A 25670-nucleotide genomic window follows, 5' to 3' on the forward strand; every position below is an offset into this window, starting at 1 on the left:
GTTTCTGGCCAGTACAGAAACAATGGCTATTTACACTCACTCTGAGCCATCAAAACCCAAACCATGACCAAGGGAGGTTAGAGCTGGGGCCTATTATTGGCAAATCATAAGAGCCAGACTAATTTGGGTTTAAGGCATTGTCAAGTAGCTCCATTTGAATCCCAATGGGCTTTATCAAAGCCTGGTTTACTAAAGCTATATTTTTAAAAATCATACATGAAACTTGGGACAAAAGAGCTAATTGTACCATTTACACTTACTCAACTGGTGGTCACCCAAACTTGGGTTGGAGGCCTCTAAGTAGGGGATAATTGGGATGTAAGAACAATGCCTATACGGGCTCTGAGTCATTTTCAGCAAACCCAAAGGAACCTGCTGACATTACCCATGTAATGCCCTACCCTCCATTGCCTTTTTTTGCTGTGCAATGAGGATTAAGTGACTTGCCCAGGGTCACACAGCTAATAAGTGTCAAGTGTCTGAGGCCAGATTTGAACTCAGGTCCTCCTGAATCCAGGGCTAGTGCTTTATTCACTGTGCCACCTAGCTGCCCCCTCCATTGCCTTTTCCAAGACCACTAGGACACTCCCTTAGAATCACATTCGTAGGGCCACATCCTAACAGGATTGAGAAGGAATAGAAAGTTGTACATATAGATTTTCAATTTCATGTGCAATCATCTTTTTTTCCTATTCTACTATGTTATAGAAATGCTCATTTTATTTCTTAAGTTCACAAGAAATATTTTTTAAAGCATTGGGTGGGCAGCTAGGTGGCACAGTGGATAGAGCACCAGCCCTGGAGTCAGGAATACCTGAGTTCAAATTCAGCCTCAGACACTTAACACTTACTAGCTGTGTGACCCTGGGCAAGTCACTTAACCCCAATTGCCTCACTTAAAAAAAAAGCATTGGGGGGCAGCTAGGTGGCGCAGTGGATAGAGCACTGGCCCTGGATTCAGGAGAACCTGAGTTCAAATGCGGCCTCAGACGCTTGACGTGTACTAGCTGTGTGACCCTCAGCAAGTCACTGACCCCCATTGCCCCACAAAAAAGAGAAAAAAAGCATTGTAAGGGAAATTCTAACTAGGCCAACCTATAGAAAAGTCCCAAAGGGATCCCTGTTGCACCATAGGTGATCGTTGGTGAGCCAGCCTCTGTTTGAAGGTCTGTAAGGAAGGGGAGCCCACCACCTCCTGGGGTAGCCTTTTACACTGTGAGATGGCACTTGTCAGTCATTAGGAAGTTGAATACAACAATCCCCTCCCTACCCCTGGCCCCCACCCTAAGCCTTCTCTTCTCCAGGGCAGACATCCCAAGCCTCCTCAGATACTCATGACAGACACTGAAGGTCCTTTTCTATCCTGGTTTTTCTGCTGTGGGTGGCCTCCAGCACCTCCAAGCATGGTGTCTAGAAACATGTTACCCTTCCACACTTAAGTGGGGATATGATAGAACTAGCTTATGGGATGACACAGATGAAGGGATATGCATTTTATCTGTCTTTACTTCATTTCTACCCCACGTCATCCATCTATACACGCACATATACATCATTTAAAAATCCCAATATTGCTTTTAGCCTTAATTCTAGTCCTTACTCTGTTAGTAATCTCACTGTTGGATCTAAAGTATAGTAGGCAAAGAGCTGCACTTGGACCCTGGAAGCCTCTGCATTAAAATCTTGCCTCAGATACTAGCTATGTGACCTTGAGCAAGTCATTTCCCTGGGGCCTCAGTTTCTTCCTCTTTAAAATGAGGGGGTTGGGGGCAGCTAGGTGGCGCAGTGGATAGAGCACTGGCCCTGGATTCAGGGGTACCTGAGTTCAAGTCTGGCCTCAGACACTTGACACTTACTAGCTGTGTGACCCTGGGCAAGTCACTTAACCCCCATTGCCCCATAAAAAAAAATTAAATAAAAAAAATTAAAACGAGGGGGTTGGACTAGCTGACTCAGAGGTGCCTTCCAGTGATGGGTGATCTTGGGCCAATCACCTCACTCTCTGGGCCTCAGTCCTCCTCTCTTAAATGAGGGGGTTGGACTAGCTGGCTCAGAGGTGCCTTCCAGTGATGGGTGATCTTGGGCCAATCACCTCACTCTCTGGGCCTCAGTCCTCCTCTCTTAAATGAGGGGGTTGGATGAGATGGCTTCTGAGGTCCTTGCCTATATGTAACCTGGGACAAGCCCCTCTTCTCCTCTGAGCCTCAGTTTCCTCTTCTGTCAAATGAGAGGGTTGGACCGGGTGATGTCTATGGGCCCTTCCAGCTTGAGATCTAGGAGCCTTTGCCTCTGTGTACCCTTCCCCTCTCTGGCTTAACAATCTCCTCAGAGGTAAAATGGAGCCAGAAGGGAGTGGGTGGAAGTTGGGTGAGATGAGTATTCCAACTGGGAAGAACATGAATAACAGCTGAACAAATGTTTGCTGAATTGATTTTCATTGAATTGAAGTCATCAAATATTGACTGAGTATCTGCTCTGTACAAAGCCCCCAAACTCAGAACAATAGGGAGGGGAAACAGTGAAATGAAACAGGGCCCCCGTTTCCAGGGAGCATCTCAGTAAGGAAGAAAAGGTGACAAGAAACCAACATGCAGATGCACAAATGACTATTATATGAGTTCATATAGGAGAAGTACCATCAGAGGGACCCAAGCACGGTGACCAGGGGATAACAGATGAGGGAGAGATGGCACCCAAGGGGCTCAGGAAGGGCGTTGTAGAAGGCAGGGCATTAGATGTGACCCTTGAAGGTTAATGGAATTTCATTGGGCAGAGATGGGGTTGGAGCTATCTGAGAAGAGGGAACTGTGAGCCAAGTCAAGAAAATCATGGAGTTGTCTTGACAGTGACATTGTGGCCAAATATGGCCAAAGGGGTAGAGATCTAGGGCTGGAAGGGTCCTCCTAGTTATCTAGTACAATCCCATGAAGCCCAGGGTGGGGAAGTGACTTACCCAAGGTCACTCAGGGGCCCTCTAATCTGTTGTTGTCATTTAGTTGTTTCATTTGTGTCTGACTCTTTCTGACCCCCTTTTTTTGGGGGGGGGAGGTTGATGGCACAGATACTGGAGTGGTTTGGCATTTCCTTTTCCAGCTCATTTTATAGATGAGGAAACTGAGATGAAGAGGGTGAAATGACTTGCCCAGGGTCACACAGCTAGGAAGTGTCTGAGGCCGAATTTGAACTCAGGAAGATGAGTCTTCCTGAGTCTAAACCCAGTTCTCTAGCCACTGCACCACCCAGCTGCCCCTCTAGTCTACCCCCTCATTTTGCAGAGGAGGAAACAGAGAGGGAAAGAGACTCACCTAAGGTCGTTCATAGGATCCTCAATGTAGAGCTGGAAAGAACCTCAGAGGGCAATTAGTCTAACCCTTTCCTTCTACAGAGAAAACTGAAACCCAGGGAAGAGAAGAGACTTGCATCAGCAAACACCTAACAAGTGATAGATCTTCTGATATGGCTGCCCTCACTCTTTGTCCTGTGCCCTGCTGTCCAATTTAGTCCTATAATAGGGAAGAGATCGCAGAGGAAAAAACAATTAGAGAGCTATTGCAGTCAAGGCAAGATGTGATGAGGGTTAAAGGGGCGGAGAGAAGGACTGATGTGAGACAGGGTGTGGCGGGGAAGTCAACAAGACTTGACAAGATGTGTGGATGAGGGCAAAGGAAGGAGGGGTCCTGAGGTTTCCAGCTCTAGGGCCTGGCACAAAGCGGGTGTGATAGGGTGCAGCAACAGACATTGGGAAATAAGGAGGAGGGAAATGCAAGGGATTGTCTGGGGGGATTTTGGAGTGCCTTGACTGTTGGCTGGGCCTGTTGTCTGGAACTAAGTAAGGAAGTGGAAATATGAGTGTGGCCCTCAAAGCCTCCTTGAATTTCAACTTCCTGATTAGCCAAAGTTGGGGATTATAAACTGATGCATCACCTTGTTTTTCTGACCTTGGGTGGACCAAGGCCAATGGATTCCACAGGGGATTCTGGTGCAGGAGACCCCATTCTTTTTGTTTTTTTTTTTGTGGGGCAATGGGGGTTAAGTGACTTGCTCAGGGTCACACAGCTAGTAAGTGTCAAGTGTCTTGAGGCCGGATTTGAACTCAGGTCCTCCTGAATCTAGGGCCGATGCTTTATCCACTGAGTCACCTAGCTGCCCAACCCCATTCTCTTTGGAAGCCAACTAAGGGCAGTGAGCTTTGTTCACCCGACTCCAAGCCTGGGTAAATCAGGACATGTCCCACAGTGGGCCTAGAAAATCTGAGCTAAAGATTAGTTAGGGGGCAGCTAGATGGCGCAGTGGATAGAGCACCGGCCCTGGATTCAGGAGTACCTGGGTTCAAATCCGGCCTCAGACACTTAACACTTACTGTCTGTGTGACCCTGAGCAAGTCACTTAACCCCGATTGCCTCCCCAAAAACAAACAAAAAAAAGAAGAAAATGCATGGAGTAGGAACAGCTAGGTGGTGCTGTAGTGTATAAAGCACCGGCCCTGGAGTCAGGAGGACCTGAGTTCAAATCCGGCCTCAGACACTTAACACTTACTAGCTGTGTGACCCTGGGCAAGTCACTTAACCCCAATTGTCTCTCTCTCACACACACACACACACAAAAGATTAGTTAGCAGGTTGAGGTACTGTCTAAGATAGGCTGGATTGAAGTTGGTATCATACTTTAGATTCTCTATAGCCATACTCTTGAAAATAATTGTTGTCGTTCAGTCATTTTCAGTTGTGTCCGACTCTCTGTGATCCCATTTCGGGTTTTCTTGGTATAGATGCTGGAGCGGTTTGCCATTTCCTTCTCTAGCTCATTTGACAGATGAGGAAACTGAGGCAAACAGGGTGAAGTGACTTGCCCAGGGTCACAGGACTAGTAAGTGTCTGAGGCCAGATTTGAGCTCAGGAAGATGAATCTTCTTGACTCCAGGCCCAGCGCTCTATCCACTGCATCACCACCTAGTGAACCCTTGAAAATAATAGCTAAAATAATAATAAAATATAATAAAATAATAGGTTGGTAAAGAACTTTCTAAATACTATCTTATTTTATCTTCAAAGCAACCATGGCAGATAGGTGCTATTTTTTTTGTTGTTTTTTGTTGTTTTTTGGGGTTTTTTTGTGGGGCAATGGGAATTAAATGACTTGCCCAGGGTCACACAGCTAGTAAGTGTCAAGTGTCTGAGGCCAGATTTGAACTCAGGTACTCCTGAATCCAGGGCTGGTGCTTTATCCACTGCGCCACCTAGCTGCCCCCCATAGGTGCTATTATTATCCCCATTTCACACACAAAGAAACTAAGGCACAGAGAGGTTTAGCGAGTTGCCTAGGGTCACACAGTAAGTGTCTGAATCATGGATTTCAACTCAGAGTGTCGTGACTTCAGGCCCAGTGCTCTATCTGCTGTGCTATCTGTACATGGTACTTTCCCTGCAAAATAAGCCCTAGAAAATACACACTTGTGGCCTTGATTGTGCAGCAACAAAGAGAAGAAAGGCAACACGAGGTCAAATCCCACCTCTGACACTTTTGGCAAGTCTCAACCTCTTTGAGCTTCATTCTTCTCAACTATAAGATGACAGGGTTAGACGGGACGCACTAGGTATGTTTTAGTTCTAAGTCTATGATACTATACTATGTGTGATGTTAGGCAAACCCATCTCTCTGTATCTTAATTTCTTTTTCTGTAAAACTTTTTGTTGGACATATTGAACCACATGGTCTCTGAGGTGCCTTTCAGTTCTAAATCTATGATTATTCTAAGATCTCTCTGGTCCTCAGTTTCTTCATCTGTAAAATGAGGGACTTGGGCTACATGATCTCTAAGGTCCCTTTAAGCTCAAAATCTATGATTCAGTGACCTGTGCCTCAGTCTCCTTATCTGTAAAATGGGTAAGTTGGGCTACATGATCTTGAAGGTCCCTTCTGCTTCTAAACCTATAATCCCAAGGGGAATAGGAATTGGCGCTGGCTATGTTGACAGTGAGAAAAGAAAAAGGCAATCTCTTACTGGGAGTCCCACTGGACTTGGGCCAGGGAGCCCAGGGGAACTGTGGATCTCAAGCATATTTTAGAATAAAAGGAAAGGAGGATCTATACAAGGGAGGACTGGCCATAACCGAAACGAGAACAGCTCAGAAACAATGGCTGCCGCTTCCTCTCCTCATACTGATATGGGAGGGTGCCTGGGCTCTCAGTGGGCAATCACGTGCTTTCCCATCAGTCTTTGCTAGGGTTGGCAGTGAGGGTGGAGGGAGAAGGCCAAACCCCAACTCCCCAATTAAAAAGCCAAGTAGAGGAGGAGTCCTTAGGGGGCCAAAGGGCCCCTGGCCCAGCTCCAAACAAGTTGACATTCCTGAAAGTTGGCCTAATCACCAAAGTTGGTAGAGCGGATCTATTGCAGGGAGGGCCAGGTTCAGTGGGAAGGGAGAGAAATCTGGCCTCTGACAAGTTCAGGTCCAGATGGCCAGCAAGGCAGGCAGTTAGTGAGAAGATGGCTGGGCACAGAGTAAAGCAGGGCTGGGGGGGGGCCTGCCTGAAATAGTATGAGATACAGGACTGGAAAGGGGGGAGAGTCCGGGAACAGAGGTCTGGGAAGTGTCTGCAGAACATCAGTGAGCAAGGAAGCCTGGGAGGGCATAAGAGCACCAGGCAGAGAGCTGAGGACAGAGCCTTGGAAAACCCCTCCATTTAGGGGGCCTGGAGGAGGAAACTGAGTCACAGAGGAGGGACAATGGAGGGACACAAGGGAGAGGCAGCGTGCTACTGTGGCCTCAGATCAGGAGTCCTGGTGTCAAATCTCACTTGAGAAACTTCTCTGGCTGTGGGGTCATCCCCCATCCTTCTAATGGGGATAATAATTCTTATATTCCTTGCTACCCAAGGTTGGTGTGTGGGAAATGCTGCATAAATGTGAGTTCCTCTTATGAACTCAGCATCTCCACTCCATGTTATCATCCAGTCAACACATATTTAAGCCCATGATCAAAGAGGTGTATTAGGATCTAGTTAGCAACTCAGCTTTTGAGAGTTGGGACTGATTTTCCACAGGGACGTCTTGGGAGAATTGGAGGAAGACAGAGGCTTGATGGCTCTGGCAAAGTCTCCAAGACTGATGTGGCCACTGAAGGTGTGAAAGGGTCCAGAATATCTCAGAAGCCGAGGTCCAGGCCCTGTCCCTGAGCAGCAGATTTGAAGCTAAGCCCCAAGTGGAGTAGGAGGTGGAGGAGGGGGAAGGAAGTCCCAGAGGGCTCTTTTCAGAGAGAGTGCAAAGCTGCCTTCTCCCAGTAACCCCAGCAAGGCTGATCCTGCCTCCACTTACCTTGATGCCATGGGAGAAATGGCCCTGAGGAGGACCCATTTCTCTTGGGATGTACAGCATCTTTGTTGTCCTCAGCTACGATGAGTTTCTCACTTGATCTTTTTTCATAAGCTTCCTGTGAGTTGTGCCCAATGGGTAACCCTAAGACCTGGGGAGACAGAGTAGGGAAGATCAAAGTCAGGGATAGAGGAGATTAATTTTGCAAAAACAAACAAACTGAAGGGGAAGGATTCACTTTCTTACCCAGTCACTGTTTCTCTAGCCATCCAAAGTAGTCAGTACTTTGTCATTTTCTTGGTGCCTTTTGCTTTCTCTCTGCCCCTTCCCTTTCAAGGAGGAGACAGCAGGGGGTAATTTGGCCAGAGGCCTAACTCTTCTATTCTCCTATGTTCCCATTTTTGGGCAGATCGCCTTTTTAGATTGGACTCACTGGAGGTCTATACTCTTGGCTTTCTTTTCTTTTTTTTTTTAGTGAGGCAATTGGGGGTCAAGTGACTTGTCCAGGGTCACACAGCTAGTAAGTGTTAAGTGTCTGAGGCCAGATTTGAACTCAGGTCCTCTTGAATCCAGGGCCGGTGCTCCATCCACTGCGCCACCTAGCTGCCCCCTCTTGGCTTTCTTTTACATTTGCCCCTCTTCATCCCATGAACTCCCAAAGGTAAGTCTGTTCATCCATCCTTCCCCCTTCCAAGAGGTATGGAATGACCGATCCCAAAGCCCATGGTGTTTGGTGGGGGTGTCAATTCTAAAAGCCTCTCATTTTCTACCACTGCACTCTGAGAAGTGGTTCTAAATGGATGGAAAGCAGTTCCATGCCCCAAGGACTCCCCTTTCCTTGTACTTTTTAACTCTGAATGTTAATATTCTGTCAGATTGCCAGTTGGGATGGGAAGATTCATGCAGGGCACCTGAATCCAACCAGAACAACTGGTAATGCTTCAGGAACTTTTAATGCATACACAGGTGGCTATGGGTCCACCCTCCATTCACAGACCTTTTTGCCCCAAAGCTTTTGTGAGTAGGTGAGACTCCACAGTTGTTTCTGTCATTTGTTCTTCCTTCTAATTGTCTGTCCATTTCACAGGGGAGCAATTCTTTCCCCACACTTGATAGTTTGACCTTTTTATGAAAAAAAAATCATGCTGTTGAATTTGTGATCATGGAAGAATCATTAAAAGAAACTAATTTTTAAGCAGGGCCTAAAGTGCTCTAAGCTCTATTTATCAACACAAAGCAGAATGTTTTATAAGGTCACTCTTGCTGACTTGATATTAATTAAGATGCAGAGGTTTTTGGAAATCTATTTTGTAGCTACTCTCTTTCCAAGAAATGAGTGTTTTTCAGCCTTACTAGTTTTCCTTGCCAAATGAACTACACAAATAAAACTTATTATCTAAAAAAAAGATATTGGGACACTTTGGTGCCTTTAATGCTGATATGCCCCATTGGTTCATTGAATGGCACCATAGTCCCCTGTCCTGCTCTTTTTTGGGTAGTATTTTATTTTTCAATTACATGTAAAAATTGTTTTCAACATTCATTTTTTTTTTTGGTGGGGCAATGAGGGTTAAGTGACTTACCCAGGGTCACACAGCTAGTAAGTGTCAAGTGTCTGAGGCCAGATTTGAACTCAGGTCCTCCTGAATCCAGGGCATGTGCTTTATCCACTGCAGCGCCACCTAGCTGCCCCTCAACATTCATTTTTGTAAGATTTTGAGATCCAAATTTTTCTCTCTCCCTTCCTTGCCTCCCCACTCCCCAAGATAGGAAGCAGATATAGGTGTTATATATACATATACATACACACACACACACATATATACATATCTATACATATACACACATATATATACATACATATAATCATGTTATAAATGTTTCTATATTAGTCATGTTATAAAAGAAGAATCAGAACAAAAGGGAAAAACCACAAGAAAGAAAGAACAACTCCAAATAAAGTGAAAGTAGTATACTTTGATCTGCATTCAGATTCCATAATTCTTTTTCTGGATGTGTAGATCATTTTCCATCATGAGTCTTTTTGCATTGTCTTAGATCATTGTATTGCTGAGAAGAGTTAAGTCTATCACAATTGATCATCACACAATGTTGTTGATACTGTGTACAATGTTCTCCTGATTCTGCTTCATTCAGTATCAGTTCATATAAGTCTTTCCAAGCTTTTCTGAAATCTGCCTGCTCATCATTTCCTCCAGCACAATAGTATTCCATCATATTCATATACCACAACTTGGTCAGCCATTCCCTAATGGATGGCATCCCCTCGATTTCCAGTTGTTTGCCACCACAAAAAGAGCCGCTATAAATATTTTTGTACATGTGGGTCCTTTTTCCTTCCCTGTCCTGCTCTTCAGCTGGCCTCTGGCCTTGGCCAACCAAGATCTCTTTTGAGCTAAGCAGGACCTGGCCTGTCCTCTTGGCACTAGGCCCAGACGCTGCAGGAAATAGATAAGTTAGGCAGCATTCTCCATGGTAGGATGTGTTTATCTATTCCTCTCTTAGTGGGGGCCAGAAGGAGTGGTAGCTTTGAAGGCCTCCCCCCAGTCTAGCCTAATTGGCAGGAGAGGATTCACCCAATGACTTCATCTGGGGTCTGGGGTTCTTGATTGCATCCAACTGACAAGGCCCTGCTATGAGACATCTGCTGTGTCAGCCTCTGAGACCCTCAGGGTCTGCTGTCTAAAGGCCCTGGAAATCAGATACAAAACTAGGAAGCTTTGAGAGTTTAAAGAGCTTGTTCTTATCTTGACACAAACAGTGCTGAAAGCTAAGCCAGAGGTTCTTTGGGTCCTAGGTCTTCCTCTATACCCATTACTCTAGATCAGTGATTACCAGGCTTTTAGCTTTGAAATGTGAAGGTGTGAAGGCATAAATGGGAGTGACATGGATGGTACCTGTTCTGAAAGCTTAAAACTACAAACTAAGTGGGTGAGCACCTATGTCAGACTTAGGGATCTGCTGAACAAATTGTGACTTAAGGGGCAGCTAGGTGGTGCAGTGGATAAAACACTGGCCCTGGATTCAGGAAGACCTGAGTTCAAATCCGACCTCAGACACTTGAGACTAACTAGCTGTGTGACCCTGGGCAAATCACTTAACCCCAATTGCCCTGCAAAAAAAAAAAAAGCAAAAAAAAATTGTGACTTATGACTATCAGAGAATGCTATTTAGCCTATTTTTCCAGTATATAGTCTCCTTAAAGTATAGATGTGAGCATGACACTGTCCTCTTTCTGTCAATAAACTTCAGTGGCTCCCTTTCACCTCCAGGGTCAATATAAAATCCTCTATTTGGCATTCAAAGCCCTTCATAACCACTTTCCCCTTGTCCCCATCTTGCCAGACTCCTTAGACCTCACCCTTATGTACTCTAGGATCTAATGACACTGGGCTCTTTGCTGCATAACACTCCCATCTCCCAACTCTAGGCATTTTCTCTGGCTGCCCTCCATGCCTGGAATGCTCTCTCTTGTTTCTGCCTCCTGACTTTCCTGGATTCCTTCAGGTCCCAGCCAAAATCCTACCTTCTGCAGGAAGCCTTGCCTAATCCCCTTTCACATTAGTGCCTTCTTTGTGAGACTATCCCCAATGTATCCCCTGTATATCTTGTTTGTATGTTGTTGTTTAGTTGTTTCAGTCATGTCTGATTCTTTGTGACCCCATTTCATGTTCTCTTGGCAGAGATACTGGAGTGGTTTGCCATTTTCTTCTCCAGTTCATTTTGCAGATGAGGAAACTGAGGCAGACAGGGATAAGTGACTTGTCCAGGGTCACACAGCTAGTCAATGTCTGAGGCCAGATTTGAACTCTGGAAGATGAGTCTTCCTGACTCCAGACCCAACGCTCTATCCACTGCAGTGCCACCTAGCTTTTGTTTGTGTATAGTTGTTTGCATGTTGATTCAACTCTGGGCTCTTTGAGGGCAGGAACTGATTTTTTCCTTTCTTTGTATCCTCAGTAGTTAGCATAGTCCCTATGGCCTGCCCCTCAAAATTTACATTTATTATATTTAAAAATGTAAAAACCATTCTTAGCTCATGAGCAGCTGGATTTAGCCATTGATCTATAGTTTGCTGGCCCCTAGCCTAGAGCATTGAGAAGCTAAGTGACTTGCCTAGGGTCACACAGTCAATATATGTCAGAGACAGTACTTGAACTCAGCTATTCCCTACTCTGGGCCCAGCTTTCTATCTATTCTCTATGCTGTCTCTCAAGAAACAACAAATGTAAAGAATTTTTAAAGCATGAGAAGAGTTCTAGAAATGTATGCAGAGTAAAAATAAACAGAAACTGGTATAATGGACATGGTACATACAATAATGCAAATGTGATCATTGCTAAAGGAAGATGAAGCTCGAGCAATTGGAAGGACCAATTTTGATTCCAGAGAATGGCTGAAGAAACACACACCTTCCTTTCTCTTAGCAGAGGTGGGTGTGGAGCATTGCATAGTTGGCCAGTATGGCTGCTCTGTTGACTTGTTTTGCTTAACTTGTTTTTCCTTGTTACAAAGGAAGGTTTGCAGAGGGGAGAATATCCAGAAATTATTGTGGCATGTCTAAGAAAGAGGAAAGCTTTGGATTTTGCTCTTTTGGAGCAGGAGTGATGCCCACCATCTTGTTTGTCAGCTGGCTGGATGTGGGACACCAAGGGGGTCCTGCTCCTTCTAGTAGGTACAAGTGATGGAAGAGAAGGATTCGCTGTTTGGTTTGTCAGTGTACCAGGTGGACCCCCAACCTCTGCGCCCATTGTGAGGTCATGAGAGATCTGGAAACTGCAGAAGGAAACCTGACTTACTCTTACCTGGAAGAAAATGCCTATCTTCAGGCCCTTCTGCCTAGGCAGGGCTCCCCTGTAGTGACATAGGTACAAGATGTGGGATTTCAGGATCAAATGATTCTCCTTTCCCACTTTCCCCTCCACAAAGCCCTACTACAGTGCTCGGTAGGGTGTGTGGGTGGCCTCGAGTTCTCCAGGGTTCTGCCAACAGAGCTTTGGCAGGTCATACAATGGTAGAGAATTTTTGAGTGTGCTCCAGGCAGCAAATTACTGCTGCCTTTTGAATTCGGAGGCCTCTGACTCAAAGACCTGTGTCTTCTTTGGCCAAAGCTGTCCGTGAAACCAAGGAATTTAAGCAGTCTAAATTCTTATGTAGTCTTCATCTTCCACAATGTTTTTGGCAGATTGACTTATAATCTGGTAGGACAAGGTGAAGCATGTTGACAAATATCTATAATACAAGGCAGATGAATAAGGGAACAGGAAGCAGATAAATGGTCTGGAATAGTCAGGGAGGGATGCCTTACTTTTGGTCTGGGAAAGGGGATAGGTCAGGAAAATCTACATGGAGGAGGGGGCCCCTGAGCTGGACTTTAAAGGGGGAAAAAGGATTTCTAAAGGTAGAGATTAGCAGGGAGTGTGTCAGGTTTGTGGCATGGTGGGCACCATGGCACAGAGAAGAAAGAGCAGTATAGGTTGGAGGACAGTCCATGAAGGAAGACTGGTGAGGTTAGTTGGAGCCAGTGTAGCCATATAGGGGCAGCTAGGTGGCCATAGAGCACCAGCCCTGGAGTCAGGAGGCCCTGAGTGCAAATCTGGACTTAGATACTTCCTAGTTATGTGACCCTGGGCAAGTCACTTAACCCTGAATGCCTCCGAAAAGGAAAGAAAGAGAAGGGAAGGGAAGGGAAGGGAGGGGAAGGAAGGGGTGGGAAGGGAAGGGGAGGGGAGGGAAGGGAAGGGAAGGGGGAGGGAGAGGAGGTGAGGGGAAGGGAGGAAGGAAGGAAGGAAGGAACGAAGGAACGAAGGAATGAAGGAACGAAGGAAGGAAGGGCCATGATGAGGCAGTGGGGAGCCATTGAAGATTTTTGAGTAGGAGAGAAGTTTAAAGTGTTGTGCATGAGAATGATTATTTTGGTAGCTATATGAAGGTGGTAGAAAGGAAAAACTAGAAGCAAGGTGACCAGTTAAGAGGCTATTCTCCAGTGGAAAAATGATGAGCATGGTGGTTTGCTAGGGTAATGGGCGTGTGAGTTGTGAGAAGGGCCTACTGTGAGAGATACCACAGTGTCAGAATTGGCCACACTTGGCTACTAATAGGAGGTGGGAGAGGAGAGAGAGGGAGGAACTAAAGGGAAGTTTGGAGCCTGGTAAATCAGTGACACCATCAGCAGAAATAAAGTAGTGGGTGTTGGAGCCACCAGGGAACATAACTGGAACAGGACCCAGTAGGAGAGAGAATCCCCCTGTCTCTTGTCAGGCCCTTAGTAACTGCCATTTCCTGGCATTTCCATGTGCCCTTCTCCTCAACCTCCCCTCCTCTCACCCAGCCCTTTGTGCTTTGGGCAAGGCCCTCTTAAAGGATCCTGCCTCTGGAGCTGAAGAGGGCCTCAGAGGAATCCAGTCCAACCCTGTGATTTTCCAAAAGAGGAAACTGAGGTTTAAGGAAGTGGAGTACTTGCCCAAGGTTACACAGCTAGTAAGTGTCTGGTAGTTCGCATCAGAGGTAGGATTTGAACTCAGGTCTTCTAACTCTGGAGCCAGTGCTTTTCCTACTGTACCAAAGGTGCCCAACCTTTCTAGCTGTAAGCGCCTTTTCCTTCCTCAAATTACATCATATTTACTCAATCTGTATGCTGTGTCTCCCAATGGAATGTCAGGTCCTTGAAGACAAGGACTGATTCTCATCTCTTTTCAGTGTCTAAGATACCTTTCAGAGAATGATTACTTAATAGATGCTGGCCAAATTGAGTTAAGGTTAAGAGGCAAATCCTTTATATGTTAGATTGACTATCTTTAGAGATACCCTGGACCATAGAAATTACCTAGTTCAACTTCCTCATTTTACAGGTGAGGAAACTGAGGTTCTAGCTCACACAACTGATTAATGGCAAGCATGGGATTCGAATCCATGTCTCTTGACTTTCAGACCAGTATTGTACTTCACTGATTCTTAAGTAACAATTAAGAGCTAGGTGTTAGTAACTTTGTAAATCTTTAGGCAAGTATTATCTCCCTATCTAGACTGTAAGCTTCTTGAACCACGTCTTACACTCAGTATGTTGAATAGAATTGGATCAGCTATCTTTGCAGCAAGAACAGTATCTTTGTAGTAACTGTGTTCTCAAAGGTCACTTTTCAAGTATGGTGAGACTTGCTTACGATACTTAGAAAACCCAGAGAATCAGTAAAGGAACTAACTGTATAGTTAGATAAAAGTTCAGAGTTGGCTTTGGAAAGCAGTAGCTGAATCTCTCCCCTATTGCTGTTTTGCCTTAGGCATTAAGAAGGAGACAGACAGAGTTCATGTTCCCAGTTTTGTCCATAAGTGACTATTAATGGTGTAATATTTAGGGGTGTGCTGGAGACAGCTTGTATAAGAGAGCCATTGTTAAATTTTCAGCATCAGCATTTACACCTCCGAAATCGGCAACCATTATATAAAACAGGGCTTGATTGATCGTTTTGTCAATTATCTAAGACCTAAGAAAGTGATGCAGAAAATGTTAATGATGCAGATGAAACTGAAAAGTATATCCTGCAGCTTGTTGTCTCTCAAGGCCCCTCCGGCTCTATAGCTATTATCTGTGGGATCCCTTCCAACTTTAGATGTATAATCTTTTGAATAATTTCCAGGGGCAGGGCATAGGTTTAATAGGAAAGACAGTTTGTTAATAATGTAACCAGGGTCCCAGAGGGCATAGTAGAAGGCTAAAGACAATGAAGGATTGGAGTAGACATGGATGGTAATGAGGAATGGGGGAGTCATGGCTAGGGAAAGGAACTTTGACCTAGTCAGGCTATGGCTCAGAAGTCCAGAGGTTCTGAGTGGAGCCCTAGGGCAGGGAATTTTTACATCCTTTATGGGAGCAAAGTTAATATAAATATGATGGTCAGTCTAAATAATAGTCCAGATAGAGAGGTGGAAAGGGGCCAGCAGAGAAGGTGTCTGATCCCTGGTCTTTCCTGATAGCCAAGACATTCCTGGGACAAGGCTGGTGATAGAAGGGGATGAGGCATATTTGAGGTACCCACCCTTGGGTCAACTCTACAAATAATAATAATAATAACAGTTGACATATATAGAACACCTTAAGGTTTGCTAAGGGATTTTCTTACTTCCTCAGTTGAGCTTCCCAACAACCCTGTAAGATAAATATTATGGCTATCATCAGCCCCATTTTATAGATGAGCAAACTGAGGCTGAGGGTTGTGACGGGATAAGTGTCCAAGGCAGGAATCAAAAATAGTTCTTTCCTGATTCCAAGGCTAGCATTCCTTTCACTGTGCCATGCCTTTTCTTTCTCTTCTTCTTCCTACTTGAGAGCCCCTGGAAGCCATAAAACCTAAGACCTGCTGACAACCAGGGCAGGAAAAAGAGCTTTTATAGGTAATAGATGTTAAAGAGTTGTAATGGCAAAATAACAGCTCCAGCCAATTTCCAAGGCAGCCCTCTTAGCATCAGGATGGACTTGCCAGGATTTGAATTTCTCCAGCCACTATTCATATGGAATGGATTCCAGGCCTTTCACCATTCTACTTGCACTCCTCCAGATCTTTTCGGCCCCTCCTCAAATGGGTTTCTCAGGAATGAACATTATTCCCTAACTATGTTCAGGCCATGGCCAAATACTGTGATGTTATCAGCTCATCCAAACTAAAGCTCATCATTGTTTCCCCTGTACCCACCCTCCTCCAGACTTGTCTGTTTCTGTTAAGGGTATCACCATCTTTCCAGTTACCCAGGTTCAGGACTTTGGAGTGAACCATATCACTTTCCCCCAATCCCATATCCAGTCAATTGCCAAATCTTTTTTTTTAAGTTTTAAATTTTTAAAAAAATTGTCAAATCTTAACAAGTACTTATTAAGCATTTGCTATGTGCCAGGCAGTATGTTAAGTGAAAAGAAAGGCAAAAATCAGTACCTGCCCTCAAGAAGCTCACATTCTAATGGGAGAGACATCATGTACTTGTTGTTCAGTCATTTTTCAGTTGTGTCCGACTCTTCATAACCCCCTTCAGGGTTTTCTTGGCAAAGATACTGGAGTGGTTTGCCATTACCTTCTCCAGCTTATTTTACAGATGAAGAAACTGAGGCAAACAGGGTGACATGACTTGCCCAGGTCACATAGCTAGTAAGTGTCTGAGGCCAGATTTGAACTTAGGAAGATGAGTCTTCCTGATTCCAGACTGGGCACTCTATCCACTGCAGCGCCACCTAGCTGCCCTATCATGTCCATAGCTAGGTACATAGCAGATACAAAGTGTACAGAGTGCAGTCCAAGAGGGGAAACCATTAGCTTCTTTTCAATTCTACCTCATCCATATCTCTCCCATCTGTGCCCTTCTCTTTACTCATAGAGCCAACCCTAATCCAGGACCTCATCACCTCTCTCCTGGACTATTGCAATAGGCTCCTAATTGGTTTCCCTGCCTGCAGCCTCTTCCCACTCCAATCCATTCTCCATACAGCTGCCAAAGTCATTTGCCTAAAGCCAAGAGCCAACCATGTTATCACTGTTAAAGAATGAACTCAGTATTCTCTCTGACTACTTAACCAAGACATTCTTCTTCATTACTTGCAGCTCCAAGGGAGGAAACATTATAAACTCAGACACCGAGCCTTAGTCTTGCAAAGACTCTCCAAACTGTGCAAGATTAAACATTTTTATAGTCTTTGAAGAAACAAAAGATGAAACGAGGATAGTAAACAAGATAGAGAAAAGTACACACAGTTGCATTGATAGGACACGATGATTGAGTTATGATGGGAACATTCTGGGACCAAATAACATTTTAACAGATAAATTGATGGCCGCAAGTCCGGCAGGTGCTTCCCCATTGTTCTGCCTCCAGACAGCAAGATTTCCCATGGGAAAGACAATGTCTCATAATCCCTCAGTGGAGTGATAGCTAACCTACCCAGAATCCCTTGCAGTAATTTTCAGCACTCTAGAACCACAACAAAATAAGTTGGGCCTAGAGGCCTGATTCCACCCCACTCCAGTAAAACATCCTACTTGGTTCCCTATTGCCTCTAGAATAAAAGAAGGAATGAAAGTCTCACAGTCTGGCTCCAACTGACCTTTCCAGTTTGAGTTCATTCTACTCCCTTTATATGCTCTTTATCCTAATCCAAGTGACCCAGTAACTGTTTTCTGTATATGAATATTCTATCTCTTGCCTCTTTGTTATTCCCTTTATAGCTATAGCTCAGGTACTGTCTTCTACATTATTAACATTCTTTTCCTTTCAAAATTCCTTTGTATACTCTATTAGTGTTATATTCTCCCCAAAGAATGTAAGCTCTTTGAAGGCAAGCAAGTACTGTTTCCTTTTTATCTTTGTCTCCCCAGTATCTTATACCTTAAAGATGTTGTTGCTCAGTCGTTTCAGTCGTGTATGACTCTGTGACCCAATTTGGTTTTTTCTTGCCAAAGATACTGGAGTGGTTTGCCATTTCCTTTTCCAGCTCATTTTACAGATGAGAAAACCAAGACAAACAGGGTAAAGTCATTTGTCCAGGTTCACATAGCTAGTAAGTGATTGAGACCAGATTTGAACTCAAGAAGATGAGACCGACCCTGCACTCAATCCACTACACCACCACCTAGCTGCCCCATACCTTAATGATGCTTCATAAATATTTGTTGAATTGAGTATTACTCAACCTGCCATTAAGTAGGACATTCCAAAGGAATCTATGGGGATCTAAGGCACTGATGGTGATGTTTCTTTTTTTTTTTTTTTAAGTGAGGCAATTGGGGTTAAGTGACTTGCCCAGGGTCACACAGCTAGTAAGTGTTAAGTGTCTGAGGCCGGATTTGAACTCAGGTACTCCTGACTCCAGGGCCGGTGCTCTATCCACTGCGCCATCTAGCTGCCCCCGATGGTGATGTTTCTTATTATTCTCTTTCTATTGTCATTCCTCCCTTTCCTTGGCTGGATGTGTTATATAAGTCTTCACAAAGGATAAGTGTAAGATGTCACCTAGAGTTGAATTTTTAATAGTGAGGAATTCTTCCCTGCATCTGGTTTTATGTAAATAGAGTAAGTCCATGGCAAAGGGCTCTTTTGTATTTTTTAGCTGAGCACAGAGAAGAGATTGGTAGCATCCTCAGTTATACTCATTCAGAAATACATTTATAATAACGTATAGCTAAGAGAGTGGATGAGTGGCAAAAGTGGGGCAGCTTGGTGATGAATGTCTGTTGATTCAGTCTAGGGGGGTTTCACTGGAAGAAATTTTAACTCTAATGTAAAGGATAAGATTGGTGGAGAGGAGCAAGGAGGCTAGACTTGAGCCAAAGTGGGAGAAAGAAAAGAGATTGGACCGAGCCTAACATTTGGTTGCTAGGTTCTACAGTGGATGGATAACAGGACTTATAATAAGGAAAATCTAAATTCGAATGCCTTGGGCACACCTACATGCCTTGCTATGTTTGCCTTATACACACCTACTTACAGCTAGGTGGCCTAGTGGAGAGAGTTCTGGGCCTGGAGCTAGGAGGGCCTGAGTTCAAATCTGGCCTTATACACTTACTAGCTGTGTGACCCTGGGCAAGTCACTTCACCCTGTTTGACTCAGTTTTCTCATCTTTAAAATGAGCAGGAAATGGCAAAAATCATCCAAGTGTCTTAGCCAGGAAAAACCCAAATGGGGACAGGACTAATCTACTAAACAACAACTTGCTATATTACCCCAGGCAAGTCACTTAACCTCTCTCAGCCTCAGTTTTCTCATTTGTAAAATAAGAATAAGGATACTAACATCACCTACCTCCCAGGGCTTGTTGTTGTGAAGCTCAAGTAAGACCTACTTTGGTGAATTGCTTTTCAAATGTTAAAGCACCATATGAATGCTGGCTAGTATTATGATGATGAAGTTATTTTTGGCACATGGGAGCTACCAGCAGGGACAGAGGGCTGCTGGTCTTATTTCTGGGAAGTATGGAGAGCAAGGAGAATGTTGTGACCTGCATAAAGTAATTTGCTAAAATTAAAAATAGAGGAAAAACAAATTACCCGGACAGAAAAATGAGAAGGGAAAATTCACAAGGAATAGAGAGGAAATAAAGATATCAGAAATTACTAGACCCCAATTATATCTCCCCCCACCATCCCCTGGAGAAAATGTTAATGAAATTGACAAATACTAATAAAAATAGGGGAAAAAATTACCCAGATTAACAAACAGGAAATAGAGACCCTAAATAACCTGCTTAGAGAAATCAAGGAAGCTGTGAATGAACTCTCAAAGAAAAAAAAATATCCCCAATCCAGATGGACAGAATAGCAAATTCTTTGCAGCATTGAAACAATAAATAACTTGGATGCTACATAAAGTGGTCACACAAATAGAGAAAGGGTGGCTGCTCAGTCAGAGAGAGATAAAACAGAGAAAGAAGACATTAAATGAATATCAGAAATATTGCTGCAAAAGTAGGATATAAAATGGTATCTTAGAGACTACAGCATTATATTAAATTATTCATTATGGCCACTTGGGATTTATGCCAGGAATGTAAGACTGGATCAACATGAATAAAACTATAAATATCATAAATAATTTTAATAAAAATATTCCAATGGATCTGGGATCTCATCAGTGTAGGCACTACCCTTCTTCCCACGACGTAGAGCACAGCCTATCCTGGTCAGCTCTTGTCTATGTACTTCCAAAAATCAGCAACAGGGGAATGCCCCATTTTCTTTGATTTATTCCTCAGTTATCCATTCTAGACTGACTGAGGGAGAGAGGCTCTAATCAGTGCAGAGGGAAGTCCTGTCTGGGGCCTGATTTGGTGGGGTAGGGTTAAGAGGTGAAACCCAGGCACAGCCTTGACTAATAGGGCAAAGTGGCTGGAACTTCATAGGTGTTGGTCAGTATGGAATAGATGAGGCCAGAGGCCATCCCTTTTCTCCACTGAGGCCAGGCTGCCCTAGGGCTTTGGCCTGATTGGTGAAGTTAGAAAGGGCCAGAAACATGACTTGATCAGGAAGTCAGATTCCCCATTCTGTGCCTCTGAACCTGAGCTGAGCCCAGTCAGCACCACAGTGGGATTCCTAGTAACCCTTATACTCCATAACCAGTGAGGTGAACTACCAACAATTATATGAAAGAATGCTACAAATCACTAATAATAAAATAAAGGCAAATTAAAACAACTTAAATTTCACTTCATACCCAGCAGGATGGGAAAAGATGGCAATAGACAGGGGTGGTAAATGGAGCACAGAGAGGCAGCTAGGTGGCGCTGGACCTGAAGTCAGGAAATCTGATCTTCCTAAATTCAAATCTGTCCTCAGACACTTACTAGCTGTGTGACTCTGGGCAAGTCACTTCGCCCTGTTTGCCTCTGTTTCCTCATATAAAATGAGCTGGAGAAGGAAATAGTAAACTACTCCAGTATCTTGGTCAAGAAAACCCCAAATGGGGTCATGAAGAGTTGAACATGACTGAAAAATGACTGAACCACAACAAGAGGATTTTAGGATGGTAGACATTGTAGGTGGAACTGTGAATTGATTGATTCGACCATTCAGGAAAACTATTGAAAATTATTGATTTTTTTAAAAAGAAAAGCATTTATGAAGTGCTTACTATATGCTGAGCAAGAAAAGTCACAAAACTGTACCTATCTTTTGAACCTGTGATTCTTCTATTGGCCAGATAGCCTAAAGAGGAGCTCAAAGATAAGAGGGAAAGATCACATACATAGATATGCAGTTATTGATAGATAGAAATGTTTATGGCAAGAAACAGAACACAGGTAAGTCTCTTTCTCTTCACATATATAGTGCTATACATTTATATATATAGCGCTATATATTTATATAGCACAGTAGATGCTATATAAATGCTTATTCCTTTCCATTTCCCCATTGTCATAGGAAATAGACAAAATATTTTCAAAACAGAAAGTACAAATCGTACATAAACATTTTAAAAAATGCTCCATCTCACACCCAACCCATCAAATTAGCAAAAATTCTTAAAAGCAGCACAACTTGATGTTGGTGGGAAATAGGTCCTCAAATTCATTACTGCTATAAATTTGTAGAATGTTTCTTAGTATTCTGACAGAGAACAGGAAGAATTTCAAAAAAATAATCATGCCCTTTGACCCAATAATTCCTTCATTAGGAATATATACCCAAAGTGTTATTAATATAAACAAACAAAAAAGGCTATTCAGAGATTTTCATAGCAGCAATGTTGTAGAAGTAGCAAAAGACCAGAGTCAAACTATATGACCAGCAACAAGGAAGTTGATAAATAAATTGATATAGTGAAATTTTAGAATGCAATTAAGACCAACAAATTGGCAGGATAGAAAAAAAAAATCTGAGGCAACCTTTGTGAGATAATACAAGGTGAAAAAAACAGAATGGAAGAACGGTCTATGCACAAGCTAAATCCATATAAAAAGAAAAATGAAAGAGAAAGCTCAAAGAGCGGCCCAAAATAGCAATGGAGCCACTTGGCTTATCTGTGATCACTCGACATTGTCCTGTGTTTCTGTTGAATGGGACAATGACAGTTTACAACACAGAGAGAAGACAGAGATGCTCAACTCTTCTGTTTCTGTCTTCTCTGCCAAAGAGACTGATCCATGCTTTGGAACTGACTGTACAAAAATCACTAAGAGGGAGCTGATAATTAAGGAGATGATAGAGGAGCATATAGGTGCCCTTGATGAATTCTAGATCCCTTCCCCAGATGAATGACATCCTCGGGTCCTCATAGATTTGACAGATGGGCTGGCCTAGTCATGTGGAAAGCAGAGGAGATACCATAAGATAGGAAAAGGACAGATGTCATTCTGATGTCTGAAAAGGGGTAGCAAAGAGAGCCTGCAAAGCACAGGCCAGGGAGCAGAACTCTTAATTCCTGGCAATTTTTGAGAATGTGTTAGAGTTATTTAATGAACAACTAGAAGAGAAAATATGAATTCCAAAGAGCCAACATGACTTCATCAAAATATGGTTGTGCCATTAAAAAAAACACATCAAATTAGAAGGCCAGGGAATGCTACAGACAGAGTTTAGGTAGATTTTTTAGTAAAGGGTTTAATAAGGCATTCCATGCTGTCCATGTGGGAAAGATCAAGAGATTCAGATGATCATACAGTTGATAGGTTGTAAACCAGTTGGATGGTCAGTGCCAAAGAGTACTCATTGAAGGGTTTGATATCAGCTTGACAGAAGGTCTCTAGTGAAGTGCCCCAGGGATTTGTGCTTGGCCCTCAGCCGTTACACATTTTCCTCAGTGACTTGGATAAAGCTATAGAAAATAGGCTCACCAAATCTGCAGATAACACCAAGACTGCAAGGGATATAAAATGTAATTTATGACAGTCAGGATTTAAAAAGATCTTGACAGATTGGGGGAGGGAAGAAAGTCAAGAAGGGGGGGATGAAAGAGATGTTTACAGAGACATAAACATCTCCCTTCCCAAGGGATCTATTAATAAATTTCAGGTGCTCCATAAACTTGGATTAAAAAAGTACATCTAGGGCAGCTAGATGGCATAGTGAATAAAGCACCAGCCCTGGATTCAGGAGGACCTGAGTTCAAGTCTGGCCTCAGACACTTGACACTAGCTGTGTGACCCTGGGCAAATCACTTTAACCCTCATTGCCCTACAAAAAACAAAAACAAAAACATCAAAAAAAGAAAAAATGGTAATCTTCATAGTCACTAATCTCTAATTGAACTTTAACATTTTCTTCAATTATTTTTTTGGTTTTTTTGTTTTTTGTGAGGCAATTGGGGTTAAGTGACTTGCCAAGGGTCACACAGCTAGTAAGTGTTAAGTGTCTGAGGCCGGATTTGAACTCAGGTCCTCCCAACTCCAGGGCCGGTGCTCTATCCACTGTGTCACCTAGCTGCCCCTTCTTCAATTATTTAGAAGTACTATTATGAGAGGGGTCTATAGACTTCACCAGACTGAAAAAAGGAGGAGTCCATGAGGCTCAGAGACTTAGAGTTTGGGCCTGAACCTAATAAGATGAAATCCAACAAGGATATAAATGTAAAGTTTTAGACTGGGATCAAGAAATCACCTTCCCAATTCCATGTCTGTTAAGGATCAGTTGAAGAAACAGGATTCCTGGAGCTGAGAAGACTCTGGTGGAGTGTGTGTGTATGTGGGTGGTGGGTGGGAGAGTGGACATGACAGTGATGTCTGCAGGTGTTGGAGGGGCTATCATGGGAAAGAAAGATTAGGCTTGCTCTCTTTGTCCCCAGAAGGCAGAACCAGTAGCAAAGGTTGCGCAAATTTAGGCTTGAGAGTGGAAAAACTTTCTAAGAATTAGAGCTAAAAGATGTGTTAGGTTCCTCAACCTTGGAGATCTTTAAGCAGATTACCTGTTAAGTATGTTATAGTTGGGGTTGATTACTTTCAGGTAAGGATTGGTTCCAGTGGCCACTGAGGTCCTTTCCAACTCCCACATTCTGTGATTCTATGACTTTGATCAATTATGACTTCAGAGGACAGATAGTAAAGGATGCTTCCCTCTTGACTTCATGTGGAACCCTCTATTTGCTATGTTACCTGTGGAAGGATAGCCTCCCTAATCAGCATGGGGGGAAATCCCTATTTGTCTCAGGGCCAGGGCATCTGCTTTGTAGTGGGCCTACTGCTGGCTAGAGGTCATGATGGGACGGACACCCTTGCATGTGAGACAGGATCCATCCAGCCCACCTTTGCTCTAGGAGGTAACTAGGAATAAACCCAATCATGTCACCCCTAGCAGTAAGTGGGATTTGTCTTGAATGGGAGATGAAGCCCCTTAAAATTCTCCCCAGGTTTCTCCCAGAGCAATATCTTCACTACAAACCTATATGAGGTCAATAGTGCAAATATTATTGTCCCCATTTTATAAATGAGGAACCTGATCAAAAGACACGTAGCTTGTAAAGGTGAGACTTGGAACTTGAAAGTAGGGCTAGTGCTAATCTCATTATACCACACTGCAAGGGGCTTCCCATTCATTGTCTTTTAGTATAGAGCAAATGTTGGGCACCATAGGCTAACCAAAGAATAGCTGTCTTTTACTATACATAGTGAAATTTGTGGATAGGTAGTAAGTGTCTGAGGCCAGGTCCAGATTTGAACTCAGGGAGAGGTGTTTTGCTGACTCCAGGCCCAGCACTCTATGTGCTTCACCACTTAGTTGCCTATTTTTTTTTTTTGGTGAGGCAGTGGGGTTAAGTGACTTGCCCAGGGTCACACAGCTAGTAAGTGTCAAGTGTCTGAGGCCGGACCTGAACTCAGGTACTCCTGAATCCAGGGCCAATGCTATATCCACTGTGCCACCTAGCTGCCCCTTAGCTGCCTATTTTAACAGAGCTGAATAATAATGATGATAATAATAATGATATAATGATGCTGCTGCTGCTGCTGCTGATAAACCTTTCCATGTTATTTCTCTATCTACAGATTAGATGATCAGAATGAAATCAGAACACTTTGAAAACTCTCTCTGTATGCATTGGGCGCTCACTGCTACAAGGCAATTTTGAAACCCTTCCCTGTTTCACTCTATCACTCTACAACAGCTATTCTATACCTTCTCTAAGTCTAACCCTTCAATTTACAAATAAGGAAATAGAGGCCAAATTTCCCAGGGTTGCATAGCTAGCTGCTAAGTATCTAAGGTCAAATAAGTGGCTGAGTCATTTAACCTCTTGGTTAAATGCAAAATGAGGACAAATAATAATACCCACCTCCCAGGCTTGTGGTAAGGATCAAATGAGCTAGCATTTGATCTTCACAAGAAGTTATTAAGGCAGATAGTTGGAAGATAGAAAGGCCTGGTGTGTCCATATGTATATGATCCACAGGGTCACAAAGAGTCAGACACACCTGACAACTGAATAGTAACAAATCTAAAATTGCTCTAGCAGGATGAGTGCCTCCCACCCTCCTGAACTATCCCCTTGCACTTCCTCTCAGCTAAAAATGTCATTATTATTAATACAGGTTGGGAGGGCAGCTAGATGGCGCAGTGGATAGAGCACTGGCCCTGGATTCAGGAGGACCTGAGTTCAAATCCGGCCTCAGACACTTGACACTTACTAGCTGTGTGAGCCTGGGCAAGTCACTTAACCCCAATTGCCTCACTTAAAAAAAAAATACAGGTTTGACCCTGAATGTGAGTAGTTGATTAGGAAACATATGCTTTATCTCGTTTTTTTTTTTGTTGTTGTTGTTGTTGTTTGTTTGTTTGTTTGGTTTTTTTAGTGAGGCAATTGGGGTTAAGTAACTTGCCCAGGGTCACACAGCTGGTAAGTGTTAAGTGTCTGAGGCCGGATTTGAACACAGGTACT

The 25670-nt window shown here is 43.6% G+C and overlaps 1 protein-coding gene across 2 annotated transcripts in view; it reads left to right on the forward strand.

The window, feature by feature from the left end:
* TMEM164 (transmembrane protein 164) overlaps positions 1-25670 on the forward strand; it is a 129693-nt gene that overhangs the window by 73888 nt on the left and 30135 nt on the right. The window lies entirely within an intron of this gene.

Source organism: Dromiciops gliroides, chromosome X, assembly GCF_019393635.1.
Source record: "Dromiciops gliroides isolate mDroGli1 chromosome X, mDroGli1.pri, whole genome shotgun sequence".
NCBI classification, from domain to species: Eukaryota; Metazoa; Chordata; class Mammalia; order Microbiotheria; family Microbiotheriidae; genus Dromiciops; species Dromiciops gliroides.